This window comes from Coptis chinensis, chromosome 8 (genome assembly GCF_015680905.1).
Source record: "Coptis chinensis isolate HL-2020 chromosome 8, ASM1568090v1, whole genome shotgun sequence".
In the NCBI taxonomy this organism is placed as follows: domain Eukaryota; kingdom Viridiplantae; phylum Streptophyta; class Magnoliopsida; order Ranunculales; family Ranunculaceae; genus Coptis; species Coptis chinensis.
In genome coordinates, this window is record NC_141463.1 from 63,871,426 (window position 1) to 63,885,095 (window position 13,670).

Consider the following 13,670-nt stretch of genomic DNA (forward strand, 5'->3'; position numbering starts at 1 on the left):
ACATTTTTTTGTTTTACCAACTACACTCTAAATCCTTACTAACTGCTAGTAACGTTTTGGGTTATTTAGGTTTTGGTCCTACTATTAATAGCGGAATTAGACTTTGGTCCTACTTTTCAAATTTATTAGGTTTTGGTCCAACTTCTGTTTATTAACTGCGAGTCAAAATAGTTGACCTTGGTCAATCTGCTTCAATTTATTTGTATTTTCAAAATGGCAACATTACTCTTCAGTGTACTTGTCACAACATGCATATAACAAGGTAGGGTTCGGTGGGGATTTGGTACCCGAACCCGACCCCAAAACCTGATCTAGAGACTTCAAGAAAGCTATTGGTATCATGCTACATGGAGCATCGGATCATTATTTGGAAGGTTGTATTAATGTGAATCTTTGCTGGAGGTGGAGTGTTACTGTGTTCAGACTTCAGAGAAATTGAAGGGGAGAAGTGTTTCAAATGCACCTGTAGGGGAGTAATATCCTCATTAAGGATTATCACGCACGCGTGAAGCATAAGCGAACTCGTGATGACCCTCCAAGACCGACGTGTGGAGCAAACTTCCTTGTGAAGACATACACGACGCGAAAGATAGGTGAACCCAAAACATCGACCTCCAAGACCCGATCTATGAAAGCAAAATCCTTTCATGTAGGTGGTATGAACTAAGATGTCTCAAGAAACACATAGCCGAGACGTAACGCCTCAATAAGGTCACCACCGGGGTAATCATTGCCAAAATCTTACTTGTATTTCCCACCACCGGGGAATAGTGACTACCACCGTCAACTCCCAATCGGCCTACGACTTATACTAAAACCAAAATTTCCCCAACACTCATTCACAATCTCCATCTTACACGTGTGCAGGAAGCACACGTGCCTCTAGGATTGAAACTTCGCAAGCCTATAAATACTACCTATTTGAACTACGTGAGACCTGATTCCTCTCTCCCCTAGAAAATCAAGAGAGGATATGTAGGCAGCTCGCTCATCAGCGAACTCGGTCTCTCCAAAAAGTCTCAACCCATTCCCTTCTTTTCACGATCTGTAAAGCAAAACCAAAACACCCATTTACATTGGCGCCGTCTGTGGTTTCGATTACTTGAGAAATCACGTTAACCCAATTCAAAAATCTACAATTCTCAAGCCCACGAAGCATGGTCAGCCTCGAAGCTCAAGTTCAAAACCTTGCAGAACAACTGGGTTTAACCAATGAGAGCATTTCCTTGCTCAGGCAAGAAAATGCTGTTTTACGGGCCCAAGTAGACGCTTACCAGCAGCAACCAGGCGGTAACGTTGCTAAAAACGGCATCAACAAGGTTAATCAACATATTAACGAATTATCACACAGGATAGGCCAGAGCGCAGTCAGAAAAGATGCGACCCAAATTGTTCAGAAGATGCTCAAGACATACCGCGTTCCCCGCTCTTGAAGTTCTCGATAAACCCTCTCCTCAAGATTTTATCCACCACGCTTCCCCATGTATGATGGCAAAGACATGCCCCGGTCGATGTGGCTTCGATACATTCAAAGTCCGCCCTCTACGGTTATCCCGAAGTTTGATCATTTTCACTGTCCGACTATTTCTAGCCGGTCTCAAGATGATGGCGACTTGATTGGTTCTTCTCTCTTGAACCCGATTCGTTAAAACTTTTGAAATTTTATCGATCCGCTTGCTAGCCAATACGCGCAATAATGCAGACGAAAGAAGGCGATCTTGATTCAACGTTCCAATTATCATTCAGGGAAGATGAAACCATTCGCCAATTCTTAGGACGGTTCAAGGCTGAACTGTTGTGTATGGAAAGCGGACTAAAAGAGTCTTTTGCCACACTGGCATTTTCTAACGCCTGTCGAATGTGTAATACCGACCTCTCCAGATCGCTGATGAAAGAACGCCCAGAAACGCTATCCGAACTGTACGCCCGGGTCGACAAGTATATCAAGTTGCAAGAAAGTTTGCAGTCCAGTGGTTTAGCCGAGGTCTAGGAGGTGGCAGCGGTTTCTGATCATACCCCGCGTGCCAAAAAGCGATCCAGTCAGCCGGTATCGGCGCGTACTTTCGGCAGATAACAACAGAGAGTTCGCTGTCTTGACACGCTCCCCTAGTTACATACTGGACAAGATCCAACGAGCCTCATACTTCCGCCCAGATGTGAGGCAGCCAATAGATCGACCCGACAAACCATACTGTGCATTCCACAAGGCAAAATGCCACGAAACCAATGCGTGTTGGGGGCTTAAGCACTATCTCCAAGACCTTGTCGAAGCTGGTCATATTAAACAGTACACTAATATTTCTGACGGTGATTTGCGTCATAAGCTCATGGCTCGCCGAGTGCGCAGTCGATCTCCACCTCGCCGTCACCATAAAGACTTTTAAGCTCGCCCCCACAGTAGAGGACGTCCCAGAGATCGTTCTCGTCACGAGCGAAGACAACACTCCTCAGATCGTGACAATGCTCGAACAATTCACATGATTACTTTCCCCGATGATTCTGTCACCTCATCCAGAGAGAAAAGACGTCGTGTCGGCGCCCTTCAGGAAGTGTATCATTTTACTTCCCAGGCAGCACACGCTCTGCGCAGTTCAGGTCGCCATTCAGGAGATATCATTTTCATAGAGGCCGACCTCAACAAGGTCTGCCTTCCTCACAACGACGCATTGGTCGTCCACGTCAAGATCGAATCGATCGGGCGGAAAGCGCCCCGATCGACGGGGGAGTTCATGCGACATTTTATTCTATCACACCATCAAAGAAATGAGTTTGCCCAAGTCAATTCTTATAGATCCGATTGCCCCCCTTTATGGGTTCAATGGCTCCAGGGTCGACCCCGTCGGTGATATCATCCTCCTAGTATCAGTCGGATCTAAAGAGGACAAAGTCAGCTGCAATACACGCTTCAGCGTCCTGGACATCCAGTCGTCCTATAATGCCATACTAGGACGACGATGGATCCACCAAATGCAAGCTGTCCCGTCAACATTGCATCAAGTTCTCCGTTTTCCAGGCCCTAGAGGAATGATGGAGCTGAGAAGCAATCAACTGGAAGCATATCATTGTAATCAAATCTTGACAGCAGGTAGGATTGACAGTGGACCAATCCACACAAACAACGAGCCTACCAGTTATACCATGGCTAAAGATCTGATTGCCGAGGTCAGAACCAACAAATCAAAGCAGCACACTGGGGGCTCCAATAAGAAGATGCAGTCGTCTATGTACACTCTAGAAGTCAATCCAGCCATTGTCGCTCTATCAAAACGGATCCCAGAAGTCGCATCAGTTGGTGTCAATACCGTAGTCACGCCCCCAACGGACCCCTCTACTATTGTTACCTCACCAGTTAGCATCCCAATGGCTTCACAGCCATGTGTCGCACAACAAGTCTCCATGCCAACAATCACTCCAGCCCCTGTTAGCATGACCACAGAAGCCATTCCAGTCCCTGTTCTCGTTACCACAGATGCCGATCCAGTTCGGGCGAATAAGTGCACTCTCCCTCAGGTCGCTGAAGTGTCACCACACGAAGAAGCGTCGCCACCCAAGCCAGCACCTCAATAGGTCGACAGAGAGCGGGTGAACTTAGGAACTGATAATGATCCCAAGTTTGTATATGTAGGGGCTAACCTTGACCCTACACTCAAGGCCCAACTTGTAAACTTTTTGGCTATGAATAAAGATGTTTTCGCCTGGTCGTATATCGCCAGGTCGCTACACTCCGTAGCATGACGCTCAGTGTCGCCTACCCGCTGCGGCGACCTAAACACAATACCGTCAGCTGGACGTCCAACCCTCCTAGGTCGTTTATGACCGCCCGCCTTACCTCTGGCCCAGCTTTCCTCTTACCGCGATCACCATGCACGTGAGGTTCAAACTCCATCCTCTCCATTATCAGAGGGGACATTTCCCTCATGCTTTCTTCTCCCCTCGCGTATGGACGACATCTAGCCATGATCAAACCTAGGAACAAAGATACTGTCGTGTGAGCTAGAATTTTAATACAAGCCCTTTTCAACGGAATAACATTCACAGATGAGAATGAACGTGCACGAAGAGCAAAGAACGGGCGGTAGTGCAATGAAAGGGGCGAGCGAAAGACAGAGACAAGCTTTGGCAAGCAGATGAGCAAATACCTTTTTGGTATTTGATGAGCAGTTTTATTTGATAGGAAACGTCTTTTCCCTAAGCGCCTCATAATTACCTTGAGACGCCAAACGCCATCTGCCCACCATCATTATGTTCCTTGAACCGCTCGTTTCCCTACACGTCACGACGCTGGGAACACCGCCGTTCGCGACGCAACAACACAATACAATTCGGCCTGCTTCACGAACCAGAGTCCAGCGATCTGGTGGCATCGTTACACGCAACGCCTAACAGCTTAACACAATTTAACAACAAGACGCTCGTGAAAGCTTACCAGTCATCTGTAGGAAAGTTGTCACCACAACGCAGCCGCCATGCTTTGTTGTATGCAGTATAATCACGCACAAATATGCTCAAGCAAGCGACTCACACATAATAGGGAAACCAACAACAAGCGTAGCATCCAAACAGACAACGACCTGTTTTAACAAGCTTGAAACATAGTTCGTTAGCCGAGTTGCTGAGAATACTCAGGAAATCCAACCCGGCTAAACAATATTCGTCAACACATGATTACCCCAAACCAGAACGGGATACCAGATCGTTCATAGTAATGGCACATACAGATAAAAGATTTAACCGCCGGTTACCCCAGAAACCAAATTATTGTATCACGGCTTATAAGCTGGCAACATAACACAACAAATTTACAGCTCGTCCTCTCTAGGCACGACGGTTAATTCTCCAGGTACAAGCGATTCATCAATTTCAGCGTCCCTGCCATCCACCACAACTGACACTCCATCAAAGTTCAAACTCATTAGCACATCCGACGCAGCAGCTTCAACTTGCGGTACCACGACTTCTGGAATGATCATTGAGGAAGCAAGCACACTGCTGGCATCTCCTTGCACCTGTTCTACCACGGTCCGAGATGTACAGCGTGCGTGGTCTTCCTTCAAAGCGTTATAGTCCGCTTCCAACAAAGTCCGCATCCAGAACGTCATAGGCCTTGGTAGCGTCTTGAGCAACCTTCTTACAGTGTAAGGTATAGTCGTTCAGCCTACCAATTTCCACAGTCGCTGCCAGCACATTCTCTTCCGCTCCCTGTAGCTTTTGCCTCAGTTCTTCTGCTTCGGTATCTTTCAGCATCTTGGCCAGACTCAGAGCTTGATGTGCTTTCTTCAGATCTGCCAGTTCCTCGTGTTCCATATACGCGGCCTCCTGAACATTTTTCAGCTCGTCAGACAGCTTCACCACAGCTTCTCTATCTGCCTCTGCGAACTGAGCAATCTCCTTCAATTTCTGAAATCCACTTACCAGCTGCAATTACACACATATGGTTAAGAACCACAACGTAACAGCATGTATAGGTGAGCAGTTATATCAAAAGAAGACAAGCTCGCATACCAAACATTGCGCAATTTCCATTTGCTTCAGGTTATCAGCTAGCCCTTTCTCATCCAGCTCCTTCCGGTTGCCGTCCAGAGCTATCTGTTCCAACAAACGGCCGATACCTTACTCGATCTGAAGCTACAGTCACTTCGCTTCACAGTCCGTTGAGCCCCATGCTCATCCAGGTACACAAACTGTCCCTCTAGGTCATCAGCGACCACAATAGCTTTTCCACTCGCTTTGTGCGGCGCCTTCGCTTTCGCAAGCGAACTCGGTTAACGCCCCAGAGACGGACTAGGCCCTGCCCCAAACGTGGCCAAGTCCATCACCTGCTCGGGTCGCGCCCGACTCCGGCGAAAAGCCGTAGCCCCAGCCGGGCCACCATCAGAGCCGCCCCCTGTGCTGGAGCTTTCCCCAAGAGCGTGTCGTGCTGCTTTCGCAACTCGGACAGCCTCTTGATCAAAGGCGTCACACTGTCTCTTCTCCGACCTGCTCCTTTCACGTGGGTTGAAAACAACTGTTTCCAACTCTACCGGAGCATCGATCGAACCCCCTTCAGGTCGGGAGCTCGACCCCCCAGCTCCTGAAGCACCACCCCTTACAAGTCGCCTCACGCATACGCCATGCGCCGATTCCTATCTTCCCGTGTTACCAACTCACTCGTTCGCGTCTCCATCACCTCTCGCCTTGTCTGACCTCGAGCTCGGTCTTTTTGAGCTTTTCTTTTTTCCCGGATCGCAGGCCCACCCTTTTCCACAAAGAAATGAGCAACCTCAGGCAACTTCGCTTTCTTTTCTTCTCGAGTCAGCCGTGCGAACCTCTCTATCTCCCCACGATCAGTCCGCGTCTTCACAGAGAAATCTACAGACAAAGCAAAACATGGACCTGTTAGAATAACTATCACTCGTTAAGTACAGCAACAAAAGCAAAATATTCCTACCTACCGGATATGTTACAAATCCTAGTTTGCAACCTACATCCGTTCGCACAGTAGTTGCCAACTAGCAGCAACGGCCTCTTTGTCCAGGCCTCGTTGCTTACACCGTCGATCACAGCAAAACGCGTCGTCATCGTTTGCAAGCTAAAGTTCAAATTACCAGATCGCCTCACAACATAATGCTCAACTATGTCGGACATCCCTATGTCATATTCCCCACTCGCATTCAGCAGGTCAAACACCTTAAACAATCGCCAGGTGTTACCAACGAACTGACAAGGTGACTTCCAACAATGGGCTAAGAAGTCACATACCAGTTTCGAGAACGGTATTTGCATATGTGCTCTCAGCTGGCCCTCACAGATGATTATTCCACCATTCGGCGGGTTGTAGTCCTTACTACGTACGTTTTCACTCAACCGTGACTCGTATATCTCCAGGTCGGGGATATTGATCCCATACGCTGCCCTCAGTTCGGGGAACGAGTTTGCAGCACGATGGTTTACCGTTCTAAGGGGCAACTCGCTTGATGACGACATCTCCCCTCGACCGACGATCGGGCCACGCCACCTTCTGACCTAGATCGGGTATTACCCTCATCTACCCTAGCTCCCTCCTCCAACTCAGCCTCAATGCCAACACTTACCGATTCTTCATCCTCATACTCTCCACAACTTAATGATATCTCTCGAACCTCTTCCGATCGAGTATCATCAGAATCCGACATTATAACGTTTCCTTTTTATCACTTACTCAAGCTTAAACCCTATAACCTTACACTGACCTACCTACTTAACAAATCGCACTTGAAAGAGGGGAAAGCAAATTGAAAATGGAAAGCTAACAGCAGCAGAAGCACTTACCTGAGGAACCCTAGCTTGCGCTTTTGCGGAAGAAGAAAACAGGAAATACCTTTTTCGGTTGTCCCAAATTTGATTTTCTACAAACCGCCCGTTCAGTTACCAAGAAGTTATGATTACAGCCTATGCTCTAGCCCGCACACGTGTCCCAAGGACCTGTCTTTTTAGCAGTTTCGAATAATGTGGCGACACGTTTCTTGTCAACTGCTACGATTCTGTCACGTGCCAATTACAGAACCACTCCCCTTTCCCGCCAAATCATCATGCCACAGGATTTAAAATTTGCGCCATCTCAGTCGGATCGTCCACCGCAGCTCGCTCATGCTCCACACGTTCTTCCATTTTTCTCTCAGCAGATCGTTTCCCGCGACATAAACAATCTACTGAGAGGGGTCAGTAGGGGGAGTAATATCCTCATTAAGGATTATCACGCACGCCAAGCGTGAAGCATAAGCGAACTTCGGGACAACGACCTCCAAGACCGACACGTGAGCGGCTTCCTCCTTGAAGAAGACATACGCTAAAAGATAGGTGAACCCAAAACATCGACCTCCAAGACCGATCTGTGAGCAGCTCCTTTCATGTATGTGGTATGAACTAAGATGTGATCTCAGTACGAACACATGGCCAGAGACAGAACGCCTCAAATAAGGTCACCACCAGGGGTAATAATTGCCAAAATCTTACTTGTATTTCCCACCACCAAGGAATAGTGACTACCGCGTCAACTCCCAATCAGCACACGACTTATACTAAAACTAGCCCAACACTCATTCACAATCTCCACCTTAAACGTGTGCAGGAAGCACACGTGCCTCTAGGATTGAAACTTCGCAAGCCTATAAATACCACCTATTTGAACTACGTGAGGCCTGATTCCTCTCTCCCCTAGAAAATCAAGAGAGGATACGTGAGGGCACTTCATTTCATCAATAACTTCGGTCTCCAAAAAGTCTCAACCCATTCCCTTCTTTTCACGATCTGTAAAGCAAAACCAAAACACCCCTTTACAGCACCCATTTTTATTCATGTAGCATGATATATGGTAGTATTTCAAACACACCCATTCCATGAGCAAACAAAAGAATTCTCAAACATACAAATTTGCTTCTACCCATTTATTTATTTTTTTGCTAAAGCTTCTACCCATTTCTCAATTATTTTAAAAATCACTAATGCTACAATGACAGTGTGCTCAATTAAAGCTTTTAAGCTAAGGGAAAACATAGCACTGAATATAAATGGAAATCATGGAATTGAAGATGGTGTCCAAGAAGTTCAAGAGAACAAACAATCAGGCGAGAGTGGCTTCTCCATGTAAATATCTTCACTTCTTCTTGCAACCCAACTCGCTTTTTTTCTTTGCAATCATTTGCGGTTTGTGGTGTGCTAACTTTATTGTTTGAGCCGCCACCTTCTTCTTCTCATATATGTTTTTGTTTTAAAGAACCAGGTTTCAATCGGGTCATCCGAAATCGAAACCGACGAAGTACCCGACCTAGGTGGAGTGAGAGAGAAAAATGGTGGGAATTTTCCCTCCTTATTCACCAACTCCTCGAGATGCGCACAACAACCAATTGACGGTCCAATTTTTTAGTTCTCTTTAACCAAATCCTATATCGACACGTGGCGAACCAGATACGTCAACATAAAAACATGTGAAATGCACAAAGAGGGTATTCTAGCCATTTTGAAAAAACAAGCAACTTGACCAAGGTCAACTATATTGACTCACAGTCAAGTAAAAAAATAGAACCAAAACTTAATAAATTTGAAAAGTATGACCAAAACCTAATTTCGCTATTAAAAATAGGACCAAAGCCTAAATAATCCTAACTTTTTTTATGGCATAGCTTGACATAGTGCAAGTCAATTTAACAACTTTTGGTCACTGAGGGCTAACAGCCGCACCTACGGTCTATGATCACCGAGAGCTACATTCTCTATTTGCTCAGACGTTCAGCCCAACAACTGAGGCCTTGGCTACTTCATCAAATCACAGACAACTGTCTCCTCCAATGACGTCTCGTCCACCACTCATCCAGACTTTTCCAGATTTTTTGTCAGCCCGTCTTCTACAAAAACGACATAACGAGAGAGGGCTATGTAAGGAACATCTTACTACAAGTCGATCATAACCAACCTGACTCAGGTAGTCGTCGCTATACTCGGGCAGTCGTCACTATACTCAGGCAGTCATCACTCGGCTCTACCTCGTGACATCATCACCTGCCACTATCATTATTACTACCATTATCTTTAAGCATCATTCCCGCCGTAATACATGAACTATTACAGTCATTCACCATCATTACGGAGTACTCACCATCATATCATTACACCCTATGCTAGCTCAGACAAGCCTAAACACCTATAGCTACTACCCACGTGCTTCTTGTGGAAGCATGTCATTCATCTCAATGACACATCTGTACTCATCAATACACGTGTCGCATCCGATGCACATTTCCAATATCTATAAAAGCCAACCCCAAGAACTACGTGTGGCTTGATTCTAGTTTGGTTATTAATCCTAACCTGAATGACTAACTCAAACTTCACTACCACTTCCAATACATAGATTGGATACGTAGGCATCTTCATCCTCATAAAGAGCAGCCACTAACAACAACCAAAACCTTCCCCTTTCTTTATCCTAACTTAAGAGCTAAATCTTAACTTGGTATAATGTCATAATAATCTTTTAGGATAAATTTAGACATTTACACTATGGATGTATCGGTCCCACGAATAAACCGGTGCAGCATAGGATACATGATGGGCAACTAATCTCCTGCCACGGTTTTGATGTGCATTTCTAACATTGAATCTCTTTGTTGTTCAATAAGAACTCAGAAGTCACGCTTGTGAGTTGTGAGTATTAGTGGTAGTCGTGTTTACCGGTGGTCTATAAACTGCACGAGCAAAGGGGCTAGTAGAAACTGTCATTGGCATTTTGTCTCTTACCCAATAAGCCAATACACAACTTCATATGTGTAAAAGAAATATCGTATGCCAGAGGTGGAAATCAAATTGCTCCACATTTCATTAGTAAGTTCCACTTCTTAGGAGTGGACGTCATCCACATTTCTGAATAGACATTATAAGTTGAGTTGTAATTTAAAAATAAATGGACGTCTTGAATTAATTGCGAGTTTGTAAGTTTACTTTGGAAGTACACGGAATAAATTTTGCCGAGTTCTCGAATTATAGAATTTTGTTATTCTAGAAAAAGAAATTAACTAATCTAAACTTATGAGGGTCGAGTCTTACAATGTAGGAGTTAAATCACTCCAAATTGATTCATTGGTGTTTTCTGTTGAAAGGGAAAATGTTATTCTAAACCTTCCAAACATATAGAAGGTATTTCAGAAGTGGATGATACCATCTTTGTTATCAATTCGGAATATGGGAATTATTCGGTAAAGGAATAATTCGAGTTTTATTAGTTTACATATTAGAAAATTTCGGTCGAAAATTCATAATACATTAATAATATATATTATATTTTATACAAGTATTAAACGTTTTGAAATAAAAATTTGGATTTCAAAAATTTGGTACACTTAAAGAGAAATTATAATATATATTTGTCAATATAAATAAAATGTTCCACTAATTTTACTCTACTTATTATAATTTTACTCTAACTATATATTATAATATTCTACTTATAATTTTACTTCTAACTATATTGTATAGACCCCCACTTTGTAGTTTATTAAGCCCACGGATCCAGCCCAAATCAATTAAGCCCAAGGACTTAATCCTAGCTACTACACCCAATAACTTGTCTATTTAAGAATATGTTCAGGTTCATTATTGTAAAAATATAAGGATAAAAGTTAAAAGAGATAACAATTCTTTTGACAAACAAACATAGTCCTCTTAGAACTCAATCTCTACCAATTTAAAAAAAAAACATTTTCTCTCACAACAAGGAACTGCGTTGAAACTTGATCCCTAGAGAGTAGATCTTGGGTACGTAGGCAGCCATTATCTTGGTTCAATTTCATCTCCCCCAACATCAATTTCCTCTGTTTATTAGTGCATTCTTTATCATTTGCTCTCGTTGTGTTGAAGCAGGTTACTGCCGAAACATAATTGGCGTCATCTGTGGGGTTTTTTAGAATCCATTATCACATAAAACAATCAAGATGGTAAGCACAAGAAGCAGACCGAACTATCAACATATTCCTCCTGCCAATAGGCCAGGAATTGCAATTGTAGGAACCGTTATGGTTGCACCGAATGATTACAAACCGCGAAAACCCACGCGCAGCGGAATAAGGGGTGTCCACGGTTTTGGATAGAAATTATTCCTTTAGATCGGCTTCTTATCTCTGAGAATCCAAGCTCTACGATTCCGAATCAACCTCTTGATCTTCTATTGTATTTTTATCAATGGAATGGACGTTGTGTGGGCAACGATCTACCACCCTCTTCTTTCTCTCTTGGCCTCTCTTACTCACAAAATTGGAACCGATTTTGGATCTATTTTTCTTGAGCAAAACCTTGAGTAAAAAAATGGCCAGAGAAAAAGGTTTCTATTTATAGGCTACAACAGGGACCATGAGGAGAAATTAGGGTTGGGCCTCCTGATGGGCTTGGGCTTCCCATGTTCGCCCAGAACACACGGCCCAAGTCCGTCAACAAATGGCTTATTCCATTAAAGGTCATTACTGCACTACCGCCCTAATCCCAAATTACGTGTTACGTTTATGGGCTCCATATTATATGCTTGTTGATCTCCCCGTGTTTAAGATATCGAATGCCCGTTGATTAAGTCAAGTTACTGACAACTACATTAATCAACTTCTTATGTCCTTGAGTAGTACCACTCAACCTCATTGTCATGTCGGATTAAATCCACCTGCAGGGTTTACATGACAATCCTTATGAGCTCCTCAAGAGGACATTATCAACCCGACTTTCTGCGGGTCACGAATTCCTTATATAATCAACATCACACCTTACATACAATGTCATTACTCAATCCATCGAGTTTATTGATTCACAAATGAATCTCACTCATTGATGATTTAAAGTAATGTACAATGCACGTAAATGCCCGTTATTATATCCGGATTAAGATGACAAACATCCATAATAACATAGGTGTTTGTTCTCTTATATAGTCAATATAAAGAGAAACAACCTCACTTGGTCATGTTCAATACACACAAAGTGTACTAGTGTAATCATGTAGTCAAGATAGACTAATACCAGCTGATTATACTACAACCGTACCAATGGTTTTTCCAAATCCATTTAGGTTGTGAACGTTTACTTATACTTTATAAGGTACTGATGATATGATCTTCTGTGTGTCACCACACACCATATCATCTACAACATAAAGTATTAGACACATGCATATACCTAATAACATATATAATATGCATAACATTTGCCCATATGATTCTCATTCAAAATATAAAAATTTATAGTTAATACAAAAGTAATGCTTTTAGTATATAACCTTATCAATCGCAACCTTCGAAATTCAACTCGGCCAATGCAAAAACCGTTGAACAATCGAGTTTCTCCTAGTGGTAGGATTAATTTTCAACATCCAACTGCAACACCGCCGCCACCGCCACCGCCTCCGCCAAGGGTGACTACTGGCCTAGACAGGCTGGTTACAGGAATAAAGAAAGACAATCACCGGTCGGAGCTAATTGTGCATACCGCCAAAGATCTCTAACTCCAATAAGAGACAATGGAAGGTATCCTTCTCCACATGGGCACAACTGAGGGCGTCTAGCTGTTCAAGCAAATACTTTAACTCTAATAGAACAACAATTGAAATAGTTGATTGCAAAAGAACTTAACGATAGAGAGTCAAGAGATGTCAGAATTTAAAATTTGATGGTCAAGGAAGGGTACTTGATAAGTTATGAAAAAACGTCATCCCAGACAGGTTTGACCTGACATGGAAGACCGACATCCCAGACAGGTCCGACCTGATAGGGAAGGCCAACCTCGCTGATTTGAGGAAAATCGCCATCCCAGACAGGTCCGACCTAACAAAAAAAATAGCATCACAGAAAAAACTATAAAGAAACTCATCATCCTAGACCAGACGAATCTGACAGGGAAGGCCGACCTCGCAGATTTGAGGAAAATCGCCATCCTAGACAGGTCCGACCAGATAGAGAAATAAGGTGTCACGAAAGAAAGTATAAAGAAGACCGTCATCCCAGACCGGACTGACCAAACAGGGAAGGCTGACCTTGCAGATTTGAGAAAAATTGTCATCCCAAACAGGAAAAAAGGCGTCATAGAAGAAAATATAAGGAAGACAAATATCCCAAACGAGACCGACTTGATAGGGAAGGTCGACCTCGTTAACCTGAGGAAAATCACCATCCTAGACAGGTTTG